The sequence below is a fragment of the Gymnoscopelus braueri genome (genome assembly GCF_963280865.1).
Source record: "Gymnoscopelus braueri genome assembly, chromosome: 18".
Classification (NCBI taxonomy): Eukaryota; Metazoa; Chordata; class Actinopteri; order Myctophiformes; family Myctophidae; genus Gymnoscopelus; species Gymnoscopelus braueri.
In genome coordinates, this window is record NC_137618.1 from 6,980,921 (window position 1) to 6,990,758 (window position 9,838).

Genomic DNA, 9,838 nt, shown 5'->3' on the forward strand with positions numbered 1-9,838 from the left:
AACTATATTTTGTTGCTTAAACTTATGTACTCATTGATTCACTCACATACCAAAATCTGTTTTAACTGAAAATAAATTGCTTCTCAGGTCAAATATTGATATGCGATTAAACATGCGATTTATTTCGATTAATTAGTTACAAAGCCTCTAATGCATTAGATACATTCTTTTAATCGTATCCCAGCCCTAGTTATTTTGCTATATTAAAAGCGTTAAACCTATATGCGTTGTTATACCTTTCAATCTGGAACAGCATCTGTAGCATTTTAGATGTCGCTACTGTATATGTACAGTATATAGAAACATGAATTTTGTTTTAAGTTTTCCCAGAAAATTTAGAAGGAAGGTTTTTAGAATCGGCCTCAGCCGTCTAAATGGGTTCAAATTGTTTTGAAAGCATAAGGTTAAGTGTTTCTGTGAGTTATATAAATATTGAACCGGTGAAAAGTAGTGACAAGAGCTAGTGTGACTGAATAATAACTACATAACTTTTTTTTCCACTGAAAAGTAACGGTTTTGTACAAAACCGAGTGCTGTGCTACGAGCTTGTAGATCTGCTATTTTTGAAAAATCTTGAAAATGTGCGCAAATCTTTGAATATGTATATTTGTTAAACCGAACATTTGTAACTCAAATCTTAGCTTCGGGGGGGGCGGGGGCGGGTCCCTGGAACAACATATTTTACCACTTAATTTATCACATGACAATATTTCATTCATTACAGTCATAATTTGATTGCTTCAGATGATGTTTTGCACGACTGTACTATTAACACTATCATTTTACTAGCTTGTAGCTGCACATCAACAATTATTAATGGCATTTGTATTTATTCATAGATCAGTGGTTCTCAAACCTTTTTAATTTCAAGGACCCCATAACTCTGAGAGTGTACAAATGGAACCAAATGGACCCGTAAGGGTCCGTTTTTGGGTTCCATTTGTACACTCTCAGAGTTACAGACCTGTAAGGGTCCATTTGGAACTCCACATGGTCCGTGGACCCTACTTTGAGAACCACTATCCTGTATTTGTTTAAATTACACACTGGTATCGGGATCGATACTCGGTATCGACCGATACGCAAGTTATGGGTATCGGGAAAAAATGGTATCGGTTGATCTCTACCTGTAACTTCAGCTGAATATAGGTGATAATATAGCATCATGGTTGTTTACAGCCATTCTGTACTGTATCTTTCATTTGAAACCGCGAGGATGCTGCTGCATTTTCATTTCTTATTTCTTATAGATAAATCCATTGAAATAGTAGGCTAATATATTTGATTAGTGAAATATTTATTGATACTTAAGCCTGTGGGGGGCAGCACTGAGACACTTGTTTGCATGTGTATGGTCAACGTGTTTCTGTTTTTCCAAACAAATGGAGAAAGTAAGCTCACGGTTAAACGGAAGAGTGGACACCTTAGACCATTGGTTCTCAAAGTGGGGTCCGGGGACCCCCAGGGGTCCTTGGCGGGGTGCCAGGGGGTCCCCAGCTGAATGAGTTAATATAGCGTCACAATCATTTTAACCACTCTAACCATTATTGTATACTTTGGCTATTCAAAAATAGCAGATATACAAGCTCATAGCTTGAGCTTGTAGATCAGCTATTTTAGAAAAATCTTGAACATTTGCGCAAATCTTTGAATGTATTTTTAAAGCCAACATTTGTAACTCAAATCTTTGCTTCTGAGGGGTCCCTGGAACACAATATTTTCAGATGGGGGTCTGTGGCTAAATACACATAATTGTGGTGGTCCTTGACATGAAAAAGTTTGAGAACCTGGGTACCTCAATGTTAAATTGGCTATTTTTCCTCAAAATGTAAAAAAAAATGAATAAATGTATGCATTGGAAAATGGTCTAAAATAAGGTTAAGTGTACATGATTTGGCATTTACATTTAGGCCTAATATTTCAACAATTGCTGCAAATCGCTACAAAACCTGTAGACAGGGAGCCAGTCATTATGGCATAAGCAAGAAGTTGAAGGTAAAATCTTGGTCAGATAATGATGCACCGTGCATGTTCAAATCATGTATACGTTGTTTCATACCATTTTCAAAAGCATACTTTTATTCTGAACTTTTTTCACATTTTGGGGAAAAAAATATCCAATTTCTTCTCAGGTGCCTCTTCCTGTATCCAAGCTTTCTATTTGTCTCAAGTAAGACTTACAGTCGGGTTTTCATGAATGAAATGTGTTTTTATCTTGAGGGGGTATTTTTTTCTCCCAGGTTTCCTTCAGTGTAAAGGTCACATGTAGATTTCATTGTAGTTTGCTATGTTGTACTGTAAGGAGTGAAATGGTGGAATGCTCCTTTTCCCTTTTTAAGGAGGGGACTTCCTCTGTGCTCACTAAGCAACTGTGTTTATCTCAGGTGCAAGGGGAAGAAAAGACTGTGCGAGTGTACGTGCATGCGTACGTGCGTGCGTACGTACGTGCGCTTATCTGTGTCAGTGTGTCTACAAACACGGCTCCTCCTGAAGCCTCGTTTTTGCTTTGTCGCTTTGACACGGAGCATAAATTAGGCTTGACAAACACTTGAACCCACTATACCAGGGGTCTTCAACGTTTTTTCAGGCCAAGGACCACTTAGTTGAGAGAGAGATGAAGCAGGGACCCCCCCCCCCCCCCCCGCACTACATATGGTATAAAATTGTGCTGGATTCATGTTAGTGTGTATTTTCAGACATTTAAGCACTTAAACCCTCAATACTTGACCTTATTGGCTCTGTACTTGGTCTGCTCTTTTTCCCCTCTACACCAAACCTTTTTGCCGAAAATAGCAGATCTACAAGCTCACAACGCTGCGAAGCTTGTAGATCTGCTATTTTCGGCTAAAGTTCTCCTCAGAATAGGGATGCTAGGGTTCAAGTGGTTAATGTAAAAAAAACAATTGGTATCACACAACTATTTGGCGGCCCCCCTGTAGTAACTCTGAGGACCCCCTAGGGGTCCCGGACCCCCTGTTGAAGACCCCTGCACTATACAATCACTGTATGACATACTGCCTCTTCTGGACATTTTCATCTTCCTTGAGTTGAATAGTTTCCGGCTCCTATATTTGATTGTAAAGTGAACCTTTTGGTCATGCGTTTGGTTCCTTTCTTCAGGTTTGCTGTGAGCCTACATGTGCTGAGGGACTCTCTGTTCCTAAAAAAGAAAAAGCCACAAATCCAAGCACTAAAAGCAAACAGTTAAAACGCACAGAAACGCATGTATTTTGAAAGTGAATGGAATGCGGTCGGTTGCTGCATGCATGGCATGGCATGGCAGCATGCAATGCTGGATTTGACCCTCTGATCTGGAGCCAGTGGCCTGTTGCACCCATTTCGGATGCCGTCAATGCACTGAATGGGACATTATCACGTTTAATCAGACTATTGATTGGTCTAAGTAGGTGAGATACTGACCTACCCACGGGGCTCAGTAGGTGTTTTGTATAAAGTATAGTTTTGGACTGTGCGCCGTCTCAAGCCAACTTGAGCAACGAAAGGCACCACCGAGTGAGCTAAAGCGAGCTCGTTGCCGTTGCGAAGTTCGCTTGAGCCGACTCGGCGCCGTCCGAGTTATGTACCGATAGGCACAGAATCGTAAATCATGTTTTGGGGTGAGCGTTTGCCCCAACTTTCATCAACCCCAAGAATAACGACAAAACACCTACTGAGCCCCGTGGGTAGGTCAGTATCTCACCTACTTAGACCAATCAATAGTCTGATTAAACCTGATAATGTCCCATTCAGTGCCTGTTAGCAGGAACTCTCTTGTGTCCTCTTGTTGTCAGTGCCTTGGTCCTGACCCTGCATGTACTGTCTGTTACCCCATCCAGGAGAAGAGTTTGCAACACCTACAGTACACTAGGACTGGGCAGTTAACCGGAAATATATTGAAACCAATATTTATAGCCAATGGCCGACTTAATCTTGCCTCATGTACGTTAATCGATTAATCGAGAATCTGCTTTTCTTTTTCTTTTTCGTTAGCCTCATAGCATAATTGCTTAAGTACGTTTTTGGCCAAATGTACATTTCTGTTACTCTCCTTATACTGCTGCTTCATTGTGCCTTATTGCCTATGTCCTCAGCTCATCAGAATGCTTGTTACATTCCAAAAATGACTTAGGCAATTATGCCATGAGGCTAAAATTATTTTGAATGTAACAAGCATTCTGATAGGCTTAGAACATAGGCAATAAGGCAGAATGAATCAGCAGTGTTAGGAGAGTAGAGTTGGGCAGAAAGTAAAAGAACTCCATTTGTCCTAAGGTGTTTTTATCTGCCTTTATTTATATGTGCCTAAGTCATCTAGGTGACTTAGGCAGAAATTGTTTTGTTTTTGTCCTTAAAACCTTAAACATATGAGTTAGGCAATTATGCTAAGAGGCTAACGTTTTGTTAAAGCAGCACTATGTAGTTTGGGGTGTCAGTGGCCACCTTGGACACAAATAACATGGCGGCCAACATCTTGGACTTCATTACCCAAGATTATCTGCAAGCAACGAGGACGCACTGTGATTGGTCAGTCGTCGCTTTTCAGATTGGGGGTCAGCAGCCATATACATTTTGGGCTGACCTTGACATGGAAAATGATTGAGAGCCACTGAACATTATAGACACAACATGATTTCAGTTCAGTCTACTTAAACTGAAGAAGTAAGCAGATTGCATTTGAATAATCACTGAACGGTTTATCAATACACCATGGACTCTGGATGTCTCATGATCGTATGGTCTCATGTCTAATTTTCAGTGGTGTAAAGTAACTAAGTACATTTACTCAAGTGCTGTTCTTAAGTACAATTTTGAGGTATTTTTTACTTTACTGGAGTATTTCAAAATGTCAGTACTTTTACTTCTACTGCACTACATCTCAGAGGCAAATATTGTACTTTTACTCCACTACAATTATTTGAAATGTTTAGTTACTAGTTACTTTGAAGATACAAAACATACAATAACCACTTAAGCCTTATTTTAGACCTAGGCTATTTGAAAATAGCAGATCTACAAGCTCACACTGTGAGCTTGTAAATCTTCTATTTTCAAACATTTTATTACTTTTACTTTTGGTACTCTAAGTACATTTTTATACCAATACTTTTGTGCTTTTACTCAAGTAAAAGTATCAATACTGCAATGTAGAAGTACTCTGTTACAAGCAAAAGTCCGGAATAAAAAATGTACTTGAGTAAAACAGAGTACTTTTTCCATCACTGCTCATGTTGTCCCGATAAGCACTGTACATATCTGAAGTGACCTCTCCTGTCTTCCTGTATGTCAGGAAATGTGATGCAAAACCAGTTAAAATGAATAATGTTACAACTGTATTAACCACTCTCCTTACCTCTTACCTGAATTACCTGAATTGAGCTGATTTATCAATGAAGCAATACTTTTTGTGAAGGAAAACATATGCAATGGCTGGCTTAAATAAAGCATATTATTGTATTCCACTTGCCCTCTGTTTTTATTTGCATGGTTGACCCCACCTTCTGTATCCAGTCATTTACACCCGCACGCACGCACACGCACACACACACTTAACTATTATGGTACTTTTTCCACCACTATTGAGGGTGGCAGTGGTGGAAAAAGTACTCGCATCTTTTACTTAAGTAAAAGTATCAATACTACGGTGTACAAATACTCTGTCACAAGTAAAAGTCTGGTAATCAAAATTGACTTGAGTAAAAGTACAGAAGTATGTGCATTAAATATACTTAAAGTACCAAAAGTAAAAGTACTCATTATCCAGAAAGTTCCATTTCACAAGTTCCAAAAATTCAAAAATGACACCTAGGTTGTGGACGTGGGTGGAGGGGTTGACTGCTGACACTTTTGGTGTTGGCGGGTAAAAAAAATTGTTTTACCCCCCCCCCCCCCCCACACTTCATAGCTGACTTGTTATGCATTCATATCCATGTAAAGTCTTTTTAAAATATTTTTTGGGGTTAGGGTTAGATCTTTCAATATAGCTCGTTTTCAATTATAAAAATTTTCAAATTCACTCATTACATTTCCTATAATGAAGACAATGGATAATTGTTATCTAGCTATAATATACTAATATTAGAACACACTTCCAAAAATAAAATACTTGTTTTATTTTTTTTAACTTCTCTGCCGGGTCAAATTTGACCCTTAACACCACAGATGTCACTTTTTTTATAGAGACCATCAGAATGAACTAAAATGGTGATAATCAATGTTGTTGTGTTACAATAGCTGTTTCTGAGGATATCATGAAGTCTTGTTCCAATAAAGAAATGTAAAGGGTATTTAAACTTGAAAACGGGTCAAAAATTACCCTAACACAACGGAAGGGTTAATGTATCTTTTGTAATAATAATCAAACTCTACAAAGTAACTAGTAACTAAAGTTGTCAAATAATTGTAGTGGAGTAAAAAATATAATATTTGCCTCTGAGATTTAGTGGAGTAGAAGTGAAAGTATTGAACATTGGAAATACTCCAGTAAAGTAAATATGCCTAAAAATGTACTTAAGTTCAGTACTTGAGTAAATGTACTTAGTTACTTTACACCACTGTGTATATAGAGTGTAAAGGCAATAATAGACACTAGCAGGGATAATAAAGTGATGTGTTGAGGTGTAATGTCACAGATTAACCATGAGATGGCACTGTGGTAGCGGCTCTGTGGGTACCTGAGGACATTATAACATGAATTCCATGGAAACAATATGAGATAATATGAGATAATATGAGATAATACGGACAGTAGAAGCGTTACAAAAAATATATGGTCTCTGTCGGGTGGAAACCTCATATGTCCAAAAGAAAAAACAATTATTTTTCAGGATTCAAATTCAAAAATATAAAAAGTAGCAGATCAACAAGCTCACAATGTGTCGCTTGTAGATCTTAAAAGTTGCTTAGTGGTCTGCAGGTTGTAGTACAAGAGATAAGACAGCAAACACAGAAGGAAGAGGAAGCCGATGCACAGGTGTTGTCGGGTGCACATGGTTAACTCTGTGAGAGAGAACTACAGATAGTAGGGGGGGATTGAGCCAGACCGGGAACGAGTCTGTGTAACCACTTTAACCATTATTTTACACTTTGGCTATTCAAAAATAGCAGATATACAAGCTCATAGCACGGCACCGAGTGCCGCGCTATGAGCTTGTAGATCTGCTATTTTTGAAAAATCGTGAAAGTTTGTGCAAATATTTGAATATATATTTTTAAAGGGAAAATCTTTTACTCCAATTTTTGCTTCTGGGGGTCCCTGGAACAACATATTTTGAGATGGAGGTCCGCGGCCAAATACATATAATTTTGGGAGTCCATGACATGAAAAAGTTTGAGAACCACTGATATAGAAACATAAGTTTTTCAGAAAACTGTTAGGATTTAGAAGACATTTTGTAGAATCCCCAAAAGCAAAGATTTGAGTTACACATGTTATAAATAAAAAAAAGCAGATCTACAAGCTCATAGCGTGGTACTCTGTGTCGCGCTATGAGCTTGTAGATCTGCTATTTTTGAATAGCGCAAAGAAATCTTGAAATGACACACAGATGCGTTCCCGGTCTTAATGGGTTAAGCTTAAAAAAAAAAAGCCAAATCGCTACGCGGCGGATAATAGCATGAAAGCATGAGAAAAAAGCAGAACTCACCGAACCCCTGATGATTGTAGTGGAGTTGAAGTAAAAACCCCATGGTGCTAGTATAGCAGCTAGGGTGATACTAGACCTCAGGCCCTGAACTCACCTCTGACCCCTGCTCATTATACTAGGGTACAATGGGCCTGGTCTACAAGATACGGGAGAAAACAGGTACCTGTTAGACTACTTCAGTAGCGTAAAAGACACACAATAGTGTAACACCAGAAGGAGCCCCACTGATCTCACTGAACCCGCATTTCGGCACAAAAAAAATGTCATAAAAACGTGTGACTCCTTAGTCTCCTTCAAAACCACGTACAGGTGGCTGCAAATTGTAACTGGCCCCTGTAAAATGTCTAAGCTTATTGCCTATTAGCTTGTAATGAAAGTAAATAAAATTCATTTACTGCTTTCTACAGTTTTAGCAATTTTCGCAATCTTTTTTACAGAATCGTTATGTAAACTGCACACACTGTAACAGAGTTTACATGAAATCAACAGAAACTTTATGTAAACTGCACACACTGTAACTGAGTTTATATTAAATCAACAGAAACATGATCTCAGAGACAAAACAAATGTATGACGTCACAAAAAAGGCTAATGAAAGAAAATGTTCAACCAAAACTGTCTTGACTAAATTATAGAGAGCATTAACAAAAAATGCAAATGCCAATAACCTCTGGGGGTGGTCATTTACACCAGATTATTGAATTTATCACTTTAGAATGTAAACATCTGTTTGCACCCGTCTCAGAGCCTGGTAGGTTGACTAGAGTTGATTGACACCTGGCTCCCCAATGGCATTTGCTTCCACTAGCTCTGTTACATCTGAAGAAGCATTTAATATCTAAAAGCAACATTTAATGACTAGACTGCATATTCCAGATATCAGTAATTGTATTTCTTAACTGCATGTCTGCTTGCCAGCGAGCCTGACCCATTAGCTGACTGGGATGTGAGAGGCCTGGGTTCAAATCCCTGTCTGTACATGTGTCTTTGATGTTTGATGCTCTCGAGGTCTAGAGTTCACCCTTATTTAAATTAAAACTACATATGCAATTGTATGCGTCAAATCAAATCTATTATTTTAGCTCTTAGTCTCTTGTCTTTGTCATCCTTTTCCCCCCCCTCTCCTCGCTCTCACTGCATGTCTCTGTGTTGATCTTTTTGTGATCTTTTGTGTCATACAATGAGTTTATGTCTCTGCAGCTTGTTCATAAGTGAGACTGAAATCCAGCAGATGGCGCTGTTTGACCATGTTCATTATCAGCCTAATAGCTATCCATTATCTCTGCCAGCCATGCCAAAGGCCAGGGATGGAGATTGTGCACGTTTTATTCTATTCAGGTGCCCACTAGACCTGTATTTTGTTTAGGAATTACGATTGCCTGATAACCTTTTTCTCCTATAAAGAAACGGCGCTGACTCAACTGGTCTGGAGACTCTGGGCAATCAAGTCACACCACGCGTCCTCATTTGTTACTCTCCCCCCAAAAAAACGTCACGAATATTGGGATAATAAAAAAAAAGGTGGCCGACAACCATACATTACCTGGATGTTTCGAAATGTATACAATGAAACAAGGAACTAACTGGTGAAGTTGGTTTACTTAATAGGAAACTTTTGCAGATTCGGCACTGGAGTCCACGTTCTCCCAACTCCGCAATCTCTTTCAAGGCACGAATGCAAAAGGTTTAACCGTATGTATGTCACAGAAACACAATAGACAAGACTTGACCCCACAACCTCAATTATAGCGTAACCATGAGCCACTGTGGCTGTGTTTGCACACCAAACACTATGGGTTGCTTGGATGTTGGCTCTCAAAAAGGTGACTGCATTTTACACCAGAATTCAACATAAAGACCTCAAGCCATTACGACCGTTAGATAAGGTTTTCAAACGTATTCATATCATAGACCCGCAAATTGACTTTCATTAGGCCACGGAACCCAGTTCCAAATGATCGTCATCGAAAACCTGATATAAAAAGTTGTATTGGTTAAAACTTTCTAAATGCCACAATTACTCTGTGGTTCTATTGAAATGGTCATGCATTTCTTGTACATTTATTCTATAAGTTTATAATGTTCCTTTACCTCAATAATATTACTAGTAAATAAAATAAATAGAAACCTTTTAAAGTTTGGCAACAGCTTCCACGGCTGTTCGAACAAGTCATCAAAAACAAAACACTCGTATC